At 36.9% G+C, this 13,140-nt stretch overlaps 1 pseudogene; it reads right to left on the bottom strand.

The window, feature by feature from the left end:
- Positions 1 to 4,504: 4,504 nt before the first annotated feature.
- LOC102489840 (trace amine-associated receptor 6-like) lies at positions 4,505 to 5,464 on the bottom strand (annotated as a pseudogene).
- Between the last annotated feature and the right edge of the window lie 7,676 nt (positions 5,465 to 13,140).

The raw sequence follows: 13,140 nt of genomic DNA, 5'->3' as shown, positions 1-13,140 counted from the left end.
TCATGGATTCAACTGAACATGGATCAATAAATAATTGGTTGTATCTGTACTGAACAAATACAGATGCTAATTTTCCCATGCCAGTTTTTTGCTCATCAATACAGTCTAACAATTGTTTGCATAGACTTTACATGGAATTAGGTATAATAAATGATTTAGAGTGTACAGGAAGATATGTACAGGTTATATGAAAATACTTCATCTTCTTCTATAGGGACTAGAGCATACACAGATTTTGGTCATCTCAGTGACGCAAAGGAGGAATGTCCTGGAACTAACCACCCGAGGATTCTGGCAGATGAGCGAATTAGCAAACACTTGAATTCATTTTCACTATGATACCTAATCATATGGTCCTGTGGGTAATAGGTCTTGGGAATGACTTTTGGTAGTTTCCACACTCCTGAATGTAGAGCATAATTAAAATTTGATGAGGTTGTAACATGGCATACCAGAAACCCTTTGCAAGACTAACTCACATAGACATTTCTGAATTCACCTCTCTCAACACAAGTATTAATGAGGCGGGTTTGGTTGAGGCTGGGGACAGACTGAAGACTCTACTATGGGTGCCTGCTTTTCTTCCTCTCTTGCTCATGAAAGAAAGAATTAAATGAAAAAACATTGGTGAAAGATGGTTGTGGATGTTCAAGACCTGCTGCAAAGCATTTAAATATATTTCAACAACATTAAGATGTAATTTCTAAGGCGTTTTAATTGCATTCAGATATGGTTCCTAAAATATACCAATGCAGCTAAAACTTAGTTCCATTAGATAAGGAAACATATGCCCTCAAAAGATATTCTTAAACTGAAACACGCAAACAGATAAATCAAGCTCAAAGCTCAACCAGAACTGAGATATGTGAAACGGTACTATCGATTTTATTGTATATTTTCAACAAAAGCTTTTTTTCAGTGTATTCTAAAACCATTGGCAAAATAAATTTCAGTTGCAATATCACAGATAAGATCAATTTTCATATACCTATTATATCACAAATATTCAAATAAAAGAGCTACATTACAAAGTAAATGCCCAAACACATACACACAAACAATGTCTTTTATCCTGTTTTTATACAGGATATAAATTAAACTGTGAAAAGTACATATAAGAATATATACAAGCCCAACAATAGTAACAGTCACTATTAGCTGCTGCTACTCAACAGACGGAAGCCTCATGAGAGTCCCAGGTTCAGTTATTGGCTCACTCTAAAAGCCAGGCATGGTAGTGTGTGCTTGTAGACCCAGCTTCTCTGGAGACTAAGGCAGAAAGGCTAAGTCTGAGTGAACCATTGAATAAATTATATAAATTTATGTATGAATCTTCAAAAAATCATAAAAAAGCATATTATGAAAAAACAATTAATGGATTTTAAACCTTTTTGGTACCAAAATAAATATACACTCCCATCCTATTTTTCAAAACAATTTTTAAAGCTCCCTCATGTACGTACATACATATACATGTATATATACATATGAATGCATCACATCACCTATAACATGTTGCAATCTGAGTTAGAGTTTTCTTTTTAGTCACAAATATATTTTGTTGTTGTCTTTCCTTGTTGGTTCACAAAAACCTCTTAGCTCTTTATTTCCTCCTTTTGGTTTACATATTTATTTTTTCTGTGAGACCCAGAAAGAGAAGGAGTCACTACCAGTAGGGTCTTCGTACCATTATCCACCCTCGGCATCAGCCTCGGTCAGTCAGGATCACGCACCGTTGCATACTCCCGGTGAGTACAGGGACACTGCAGGACATGGACCCAGGACTTTCCCATATGGCTTTGACAATGGGTAGCATTGCATTATCACATTGCCACCATGCTGGCCTTTGGCATGCTACAGCTTCATAATAATCCACTACCTAGGTATAATATAATTTAAAGTAGCCCATACTTACATTATTTTTCTTTAGTTAATAATGGTTATACAATGAATATATTCTCTTGTTTACCTGACTCTTTTCTTAAGGTCACTTGTTGGACATGGAATATTTATCTTTTAATTTTTTTTTAGATTTATTTTATTTAACTTTATTTATTTATTTTAATTTTATGAGAGAGGGACAGAGTGAGAGAGAGAGAGAGAGAAAGTGATAAAGCAAGCAGCCAGGTCTGGAACTTGAACTGTGGTTTGTCATGTGGGAGTTGAGCGCTGTTAACCACCATGCCACTTGCCATCCCCTTGTCTTTTAATTTTTTCAAATTGCCAGAGGGCACCCACACTCTCTGTCTCTGGAGAGACAGAGAAACATAAAGTGAGATTGAGACAAGAAATGAAGAAAAGAATAGCAACCTCCCTCCATGGGGCATGGTCACACCTCAGTCTCATCTCTTCCGTTTGTCCATCTTGTCAGGATTTAAGACAAGCATAGACATATGCCCAGCATGTTCTTCAAGATGCTGCCAGGACTGAATTGCAGTTGGCCATATGAGATCTGGCCTCCTTAAACACTAGGCTATGGGGTCAGCTTTCTTTTAAATTCTTATAACAAATTTTTAATGCTCCTCAGAAAGGATATATGAAATTTTATCCTCGTGAAATGAATATGAGCATGATAGACTCTTATGAGAGTTCTGAATTCCTCACATTCTAATTATCATCATGTGTTATTAATCTTTTTAATATATGCCAACTTGACATATAAAATACTATCATGTTTTTGAAAGCATTTTTGATTATTTGTAATATTGGTATTTTTTAAATATAAATTTATGTATTTACATTCATTCACTGTACACTACAGCATACAAATGAGATTTTCTATCCTGAATACACGGTATATTGGCTCAAGCACATCAACATACTTGTTATCATCAACAAATAATTTTCCATTTCTTGTTTCCTAATACTATCATGTTTTTGAAAGCATTTTTGATTATTTGTAATATTGGTATTTTTTAAATATAAATTTATGTATTTACATTCATTCACTGTACACTACAGCATACAAATGAGATTTTCTATCCTGAATACACGGTATATTGGCTCAAGCACATCAACATACTTGTTATCATCAACAAATAATTTTCCATTTCTTGTTTCCTGTATATTTCGCTTTTTTTTCCCATCCTTCATTCCCTATCTCTCATCCTCTGCCATCTCCCACCTTCCTCCCACTCTGTCTCTGGTACCTATAGTTGCTTTCTACGCCTTCCACCCACCACCACATTTTATTGGTTCACTAAAGATCTTAATTAATCTAAATGTTTTGAATAGCAAGCACAGCTGATATATACATATACATGAACACAAGTCTGACTTTAGGCATAAACCTCAGTGAGTAGAATGAACATACTATAAAGTAGCACCTAGCTAGGGCTATATAGCTTACTGCAGTCATCAAATAGGCATTTTTAATGTTTTTCTTTTAATTTCAAGAAAAGTTTTTAGGTTCTTTTTTTCCTGAAACTTTTGTTACATTGGTATTTTAATTTATTTATTAGTTTTTTATTTTATTCTGTGGTAAGATTTCCTATTTTTTTCTGAACTGGCATATTGGTTTTGGTCTTACTGTTTTATAAAAGACCTTTTTATTTTTACAGCTATTAATCCTTTCTTCATAGTGTATGAGACCAATAGTTTTTCAAAGGCTTATTTTCTTAACTTGGTGTTGTTTTCTCCTGAGGTTTAAAAATTTTAATTTGAAATCATGACTCTATACAGGTTTTTTGCTATGATTTTACTAGTTAAAATATATCAAAACAATATGTTCTTTTAAATTTTTAACATCTAGAAGGAATCACTTTTAGTTTGCAAATGATATAAAGAAAAATAATCCACTTTTGCAAAAAACTGTTGGTTTTTTTTTAAAGTCATGACTCCATTTAGCATAGAGAAATATATCATGACTTTCCTGATGACCTAGTCCATCTGCCAGGACCATTTCTTAAATGATCGGTCCTCCCATAATGCAGGTGTTAACACCGATAATAGATAGTGCATAGTGCTTATAGAGGGACGAAGATAGAAAATTGCTCAACATTAGACTAGGAGACAAAACAACAAACCTCACGGGATGAGGAAAACATCCACATAAGAAAATTGCATTTCAGAAATATTTCTATTTACTCATATTTATTCCCACATTAACAAAATGTCTGCCAACATATAGACTGAGTCTGTCCTGAGTCTGACATGGCTGATGCACACAATCTGGGGATCTGTTGGGAGCTACAGAACGCCTCTGCCCTGACAAACAAGCTGCTGTAGCAGAAAGCAGCATCAATCCCGTCGAGAAAAGGATATCCAAGACTTTAACAGGGACCAGAGGACTGGGACACCCCTGGAAGTGATGGAACTTAAGCATGAAGAAAGGCTCAGAAGAGGGAAATAATTAACAACTGACAAAACAGGGAAGGGGATACCATTGAAGAAAATGGAAAATATAAATGTTGGGTCTTGAAGCTAATGTTTCAAGATGCCCTGTAGTTTACAAACTAACTACTAGTAAATCTCCATTTTATCAACAAATTCCTTAATTTCAAATTTAGGCTGATTCAGAAAATAAATTCATGGTTGATGAACTGTCTTTAATATTTGGCCATTAACAATTAGTTTCATTGCTCTCCTAAACCAAAGGTTAAATAAAATACATATCAAAGGATTGAGAGAAGAGTTATACGAGATCAAAACGCTACCACTGTGATACCCAGGGTTTTGGCTGCTTTTCTCTCTCTCTTGGTGGCTCTGCCATCTTTGTAAGTCCCCGATAATGATTCTGTTTTTGCTACTAACATTCTCTATCCTTTTGGCCTGTTTTCTAGCCACAAGAAATATGTTACTATATAGAATTATCATAACAAAGGCTGGTGCTAAAAATAATAGAAAATCTATCAAAATCCAAAATTAATAACAGCCGGACACCTACCCACACAATCCAGGGCATTTGTTAATTCCTCCAGCCCGTCGTCATAGGCGCCTGTGTAGAACACGGCCCCGCTGTACACCAGCGCCAGGACCCAGGACATAGCGATGCACAGTTCAGACATGGGCACTGTGACCTTGGTCGGATAGACCAGAGGGTTGGTAACCGCAATGTACCTGTCGATGGAGATGAAGCACAAGTGGAAGAGAGATGAGTAGCAAAATGCCACGTCACAGCACGTGTGGAAAGTACAGAAGCTTTTCCCAAAGTACCAGCAGCTCTCCACCGACCTGACCATGCTGAAGGGCATGACAGTGACACCCACCAAGAAGTCAGCACAGGCCAGGGAGGCGATGAGGAAGTTGGTGGGGGAGTGCAGCTGCTTGAAGTGGACGATGGAAACCATGACCAGGAGGGTTCCAAACACAGCCAGCACCCAAACACAGCCAGCCCAGCCCCAAAGCCACACAGTGCGTACAGATGGAGCCTGGACACAGGCGAGTAGGGCGCCTTCACGCAGGACGCGTTCACGTTCTCATAGCAGAGCTGCAGGGGCCCGGGTCCGGGAAAGGAGCTGGTCATGACGGTGCTGCCTACATCCGGGGTCGCGCTGTTCTTGTTCAATCACATATAACCGGGCAGAGAAAGAAAAAAATGCTTTAGGCTGAATCCCTTTGCTAGAACTATCACATATTTTTATCTCCATGCCATTACATGCCCATTTTAATTTTAATTTTTGGACCTGTGTTGTAATCTTGTATATAATACATTAATGCTCCATGTGTAATACATGTTGTTAATCATATCCTTATTATTTTCACATTTAGAGTATAATTTGGAGTTAACTTTCTAAGTCTCATAAGTATTTATCTTCAAGCAAATTTGTAGCAAATTTGTTAACTGCCATGAAAGATTCCTCACCCTGTAATTTATCTAACATTTTATTTCCTAGTTGATGTCTGCATATTAGTCCTTGTCAAAATTAATGATAGACAATGCGACTTTTTATTTATGAGTCACTTTTATAGTCTCTCCCCTGGCACAACTGTTTTAAGAGTTAGTGATAAAACTCCCAGGAAGCAGTGCCTAATCCCACCCTGTGAAAAACCTATAATAGGAGTCCCTGTAGTGCAAGGTATAAATAGAGGAGAAACTTATATTTAATAATCTCCACTTAAAATATAATGTTTATTTAGAATAGCTTAAATACAAAAAGTCAAAAACTACAAAAACAAAGACTAACAACTGTTTTAGGAGTTAGTGATAAAACTCCCAGGAAGCAGTGCCTAATCCCACCCTGTGAAAAACCTATAATAGGAGTCCCTGTAGTGCAAGGTATAAATAGAGGAGAAACTTATATTTAATAATCTCCACTTAAAATATAATGTTTATTTAGAATAGCTTAAATACAAAAAGTCAAAAACTACAAAAACAAAGACTATATTAAGACGGAATATGAGTGGACACTCTCATATGAACAATATTCTGCAATCACAAACAAAACTTAATAACCGAACTTGGCAACACATAAAAAGATTGGCCATCATGATTAGAGTCTATGCCAAGAGGGGAGTTTTGTTTTAACATTAGATGATTAGTTTCTGCAAACCTTTGTTTTGTTTTGTTTTTGTGTTTGCTAGATTGCATGTGTCCTTGCCATACAGACAGAGAGAAAGTGAGAAATACCCCCCCAGGGGGGGAAAGCCATGCTGCAATCTCTTCTCCCCTTAGTCTCCTCTTGGGATTTTAGTCACGCATGCACATGCAACCAATGTGAATTTTAAACTGTTAGATCCAGAGCTCAAATTTGGCAGCCAGTCATGTGGGCTCCAGCTTCTTAAACTCCCTGGCACTTGCTGGTCCCTATAAATTAGTATTTTAAGAGACTAAAAGATTAAATGTTTATGATCAACTGATGAAATTCAAAAAGCATTTGATAAAATTCAACATTTCTTTATTACTAAAAGAAAAATTCTTAGTAAATATAATGTACGAGTGATTGCTTATGCTTGGAAAGATATTAACAAAAAGTGTACATCACATTTGATGTACTTGGTGGTGAAATTTGAGTATATATTCTCTTTAAGATTAGTAACAAACCAAAATTATTTCAGGAATCCTAATTTCATGGGCTGTATGCTCTCCAAAGATAGCCAGAAATGCAACTATAATTTGCTAATTCATGTATCCAATATTCATTTTTAATTATTTTTGAAATTTTATTTCTTTATTTATTTTTGGAGAGATTTTTGTTATAGGGTGCATGCTGTCTCTGGAGTGACAGAGAGAGAGAGAGAGACATAAAGTGAGAAGTCCACCAGGGGGGTTAGCCACACCATAGACCTTTGTCCTCCATTGTCATCTCAGGATTTTGGGCATGCTTGGTATGTTTCAGTCTCCAGGTCCAGAACTCAAACCGCAGTCAGCCATGTGGGATTCCTGTGACTAATCATTATGCCATCTGCTGGTCTCTCATATTTAATTTTTAGTCTTCATGATATTGAAGATACAAAATAAAAAAAAAAATCCCCTGTCTTTAAGGTTGTCTCCATGTAATATGAGAGACATGTAATAACAATATAATGTGCTTCAAACTAAAATAAACACTGTAAAAAGTGTAAAGTGAGAAATGACACAGGGACCCCTAATGTAACTGAGAATGTGCGAGTCCAGAAAAATTCCATTTTTCTGTCACTCATCTGTCACAACACAGGTCACTTCTATGATCTCAAAATGAGTGGGGATTTTTCCCCACAAATTAAGACCCTGGCATTTGATAGAACATGGGTGAATATGGAAAATTTATTGCTAAGTGAAGCAAATCAGGCTATGAAAGAGAGACATTGTATGTCTCCACTTAGCATATACTAACTGTCTGCATTCTATGGTAGAGATTGAAAGATTGAAGGACATAAAAGCATTAAAAATAGTTATGGACATTGGAAACTGTGGAAGGAGGGTGGGAGAGGGCAAGAGTGTAGGGCATTAGGGAAGGTAATTAGGGACAAAAAATAAAGAGGTGAGATATTTGTGGGACACAGAAATGGTTTATTAACTGTTGATGACATGTATAGTATTCTCAACTGGACTGGTCTGGGTAAATTCTCTATACAAGCTAAATGATATATAGTGATGAAATGTATAAATAATAATAATAATGGCCAATTTAATGCTAGGGACAAGAAATATCAATAATAACATTGAATATTAACTTCCAGTATTTAAACGGAAAGATTGGACCACAGTAACACTGCATATTCAACAGAAGAGAGTCTGAACATAAGACTGAACAGGTAAAATAGAATTTTATGACTTTTTGAGTGAAACTACTGATTTTTTTTTACTATGGTTTGTTTTCCCAACTTTCTTTTGAGTTGTTGATAGGTTCAGCAATTTATTAAAATATTTTTCTTGTTCATTTCTTCAGAGGGAAACATAAACTTTCCTTTCTTCCTGATCCCTCTGGAATTAGAAGATATTTGGGAGTACTCTTATTTTGTGGCAGAAGGGTTATTTGCATAAGTTCAATAATGCTTATTGCATTGAATCAGAAATTGGAAATACTCATTATTGGATAGGGCTTTGACTGGAATATCATATCTGAAGATTAATCAGAAAAGATGGACCTACGGTGGCTCTCAAGTAAGCCAACAGAATCTCTTAGAAAGATGGCCTGGCACCATAAATAGTTCTTCCTGGAAGAGAAGATTAGAGAAGATATATGAAAGGATTTATAACATAAAATAACCTGAACTTTTCCAGCTCCACATTGTAATCAGTAGAGATTGCAAAAGAGCAACCTCACCAGAGGATTACCTTGAGAAAGACTTTGAAGGAAGAAAAAGAGACTGATCTTTGCTAGCAGATGGTATATCACAGAATACACTTGGGCAGGGCTGAATTGAGAAGGTTTATGTGTGACTAGTGTGCTGGGCATTTGCTTTTCAAGAATTTGAGTAGTTGACATGTAAATATTTTCTCAAAAATATTTAAAACCATACTGTTTCTGTTGTTATAGAGTCACAAACAAAATTATAAGAAATATTTTGAACGTTATCTTTAAAATTCAGTATTTTGAAATTTTGAAAGTTGTTTATTAACTGCCAAGAACTTTCGAGTATGAGCAAAAATTTTGTGATATGTAAAGTAAATGTTTGTGGGAAAATGTAAAAATAAATAAATAAATGGAAAAAAGAAAAAATAATAAAAGAATATTTCAGGACAAAAAAAATCTTTGTCTTGACTGATATGCATGGGAATTGTGCTGGAAAAAAATGCAAATGTAAAGACATATGTGATTCAATATAGTATAAAAAGATCATGATAATAAATAAAATTAAATAAAAAAATTGATTTGTAATGACCGAAAAAAAAAAACCCTCAGTTGGACACCTATGCAATTAAAAAACATTTTTCCATAACTAAATTTAAAAAGAAAATTATCATAGGCCAGGCATATTCCCCAGAGAGAGACAGAAAAAAAGAGCGCTCACTAGTGGAACAGGGTCACGACACAATTTTTTCCCTCTCTCTCTCCATCCTGTTGATGGTACTTGAGGACTGACTCAGGTAAACCTGCCATGCACTTGCGCATGTGTGCCCCAGATGCCAGCAGGATGGAGAAATGGAGGAGGATTGTGATACGACGGTGTCTCACTGAGACTCTCTCTCTCTCTGTTTGGCTAGTGCACGTGCCTTCTGATAATTGAAAGAAATAGAGTTGTTTTTCAGTCACAGTTTTCTTTCCAGTTTTCTCTCCCTCCTCCCGTTGTCCCTCTCTCCTCAGCCTCCTGTTAATTACTCTGTTTCTGTCGAGGAAATGGAAAACATTCCACTATTCTCTTTCTTTTTTCTTTTATCATTTTTCCTTCACGTTTAATTGTGGTGCATCCCCATAGCACACAATATGGCTTTTCAAGGTGTGCATGCAGTTCTCTTTCACATTGCCTCATGTCACTGGATATTTCTGAAATCACCATGACTTCAGAGCTCCCAAGTTATATTTCTCACCAGTTTTCTTAGTGTTTTGGCAATAATTTTTTATATTTTTACCAGTGTGTGTGTGCGTGTGTGCTCACAAACAAACAGAAAGATATAGAGAAAAGAGTTCCCCCTCCTCAATTTTCCATCCCATGAGAATTTGGAGCATGTACACACACACACATTCAGCATGTTCTCAGGACACCAGGGCCAGGACTCCGGCTGCAGCCAGCCCTGTGGGTGTGGCTTCCAGTGCACCCACTCTACCACCGACCCCCAGGGGTCACTGCACTACAGGGCTGGCCCGCAGTGCTTACTTTACTTTACAGCTTTTAATCAGTCTATTGTACAGGTACGTGCTACCAAAAATCATAAAAGTACTTCCATAAAGTCCCGTACTTAGCTTCTATACATCACAGTGCACAGAGTCAAATGTGTAAAACATGTAATTGTACCTAGGGAGAAAGACAAAGTGAAATATCACCCTCCCTGTGGGATAGCCATGCGCAATCCCTTCTCCTACAGTCTCCTCCTGGGATTTTGGTCACATACGCACACGTGCCTGGCATATTGTATGCCACTGGGTTTGGGACTTGAACCACGTTTAACTACGTGAGAGTCCAGTGATGTGAACAGTACACCATCTCCTGTCCCCATGTAATTGTGTCTTAATTCAAAGAGGACATTAGCAGCATGATTGACCATCCCTTATATCCAGTTGGTCTACATGCCTTTAGTCAGTTTTTTTTAAAAATTGTATCAACCATAGTTATTCTCAAATACTGCCTCTGTTTTATTCATTCTACTCCACACTTTTGGAATACATATATTACTTGTTTTAGACCTTTTCATTATGCCCTATACGACTCATACTATTTTCTCTATTTTCCAAATTTTTTCTTTCCTCAGAACATTTTTCTAGAATTTTTTACTTAACCTATTTTTAGTTCACTAATCCTCTTTTATAGTTTGTAATCTGCCATTAGACCATAGCAGTGCTCTTAATTTTAGTACAGTATTTTTGAGTTCTAGAATTTCCATTTTATTCCTTATCAATGTCAGTTTCCTGGTGAAATTCATTTTAAAAAATCCTATCTCTTAGTTACTATATCAAGACTACCTGAGGGTCTTTCTTCCCACTTTGTCTTCAATTATTTGATACTATCTTATGAAATGCCATGTTATTTTTATTGAGCACAGATAATGAAGTGTGAAAAATTGCTGCAGAGTTTCTTAATTATGTTTTTGTTTGTTTGTTTGTTTTTTGTTTTTCCCCAAAAAAAGAGTTTCCCTTTCCTCTGCCTGGCAGAGTAGAAGCAGATCAGGGACTGCGATATGTCCAATTTGGATTTCAGACTTTGTGAGGCCAGTCTGTTTCTGAGTTTCCCTTCCTCCAAGAGGTCTCTACTGAAATTTCGTGGTGCTGTCTGGGTCCTTCCCCTGTGGGAGCCCTTGAACTCCACATTTTACCTCCCCAGCTTTGTGAGACTGCAAACCTCTGCTTAGCTTCTTAGCAACTGCATTCTTTTTTGTTTCTCAGGTTCCAGCCACAGAGCAGCTTAGACATCGCAAAACACCTGGAAGGCAAAACCCGCACAGCGTGCCACACCCAGGCTCTGCTATTCTCATTTCCTTGGATTCTGGCCCCTGAAACTCTGGCTCCTTGGATTCCTGAAGTAAAACATTTTTCCTAACAGCTCTTTGAGATTGTCGATAGTTACAGTCTATCACTTTCTGCTAAACCTCTACTTGTATTTATCACAATAGAAATAGATGTGGCTAGAAATACAAGAATCATAGGAGGGTCAGCAGATGGTATAGTGGTTAAGGTGGCTGGATCCCACATGGCCAAGAACAGGGTTCTAATCTCTGATACAGGGACTTGCGAAACATGCCAGATGAATGTGTGCTCCTAAAATCCCAAGAAGAGATTAGAGAAGAAGGTATTACTGTGTGCTCTTCCCCTCTAAGGGGTGCTTTCTCACTCACTTCCCCCATCTGTCCCTAGTGAGCACATGTGCACTTCAGCAATTTTTTAAAAAGGAATCATGAGAGAAGACCCAGCCCATATCAATGTGTTTCTCTTTACTCTATGATTTTGTGCACCAATTGTAGACTGTCCTGGTTGATTTTCAATATCTTAAACAATTATTCTCTAGGTGCAATTGAGTTTTTACACTTATTCTCCATAAGAGGGATGGTTTGATACAAGTATTTTTTCATAGCTCAATCTGAAAATTCCCTTCTTAATCCTACAACTTTTGTTATTTTGTTTTACTTGTATATTTTGCCATCATTTATTTATTAATATTTTCTCATTTTCATTTTGATGTTTTCTAATGCCATGAAGTTTTGTATCAGGCCATCTTTTCTGTGTCTTCAGAGTCTTTCAGTCCCATACCTGCCTACTTATTCTAAGTTCCCACTAAGGCCACCAAAAGCATTAGTGCCATGTGGTTCCACTGTCTGAGGCCAATGACCAGCGATTCTAGCATCTTTCACCACCTGTAAGCTCAAATTCTGTGGGAATTTACCCTTGCAATGGCCATTAAAGTGACCAAATGGCAATACCCTGACATTTTAGGGAATGAACTTTCTTCAACATTGGTTTCAACCTATGAGACAGGTGTGAGGCGACTGCCGGGACACAGATAATGTTTTTCTATAACTTGTCTGTAGAAAAATGATGTCTGGGTTCTTTGTGGTTTGAAAAGCAGACACCAGTGATTTTCAGATATGTAACCTCTATTTCTAAAATGGCTTACATTGGGACTAGCAGATGTCATAATTACATGACGGGAATCCCATGTAGTCAACTGCAGTTCGAGTCCCAGTCCCAGTGGTTTAAAATTCACATCAGGCATGTGTTCGTGTTTGCCCAAAATGCTGAGAGGAAAATGAAAGAGAAGGAATTGCAACGTGGCCATCCCCACTGGTAGTGGGAGCGGTGATTTCTCACTTTTTGTTTCTCTGTTTCTCACTGTCTCTCTGTTAACTGCACATACCCTATAGCAAAAATTTCTCTATAAAGACATTTACATTTCTCTCCTGAAGTTACCAAACTTGATTATTATTTCCTTGAATATATTTCAGTATACTAAAAATTACTGGGTCAGTTGTGGTAGTATGTGTGGTTGATGCTGCTACTCAGCATGTTGAGGACCCATATATAGCCCAGGTTCAATTTCTTCTTCTCTTTATTTGGGTCATAAAGAGAATGTTTCATCTCTAAGTATGTGCTCAATTTTAATGATAAATATACTTTTATCATCAGCGGT

Source organism: Tupaia chinensis, unplaced genomic scaffold, assembly GCF_000334495.1.
Source record: "Tupaia chinensis unplaced genomic scaffold, TupChi_1.0 Scaffold000117_2, whole genome shotgun sequence".
NCBI classification, from domain to species: domain Eukaryota; kingdom Metazoa; phylum Chordata; class Mammalia; order Scandentia; family Tupaiidae; genus Tupaia; species Tupaia belangeri.
Note: the sequence above shows the minus strand (reverse complement) of the source record. Positions and strands in the feature narration are given on the sequence as shown.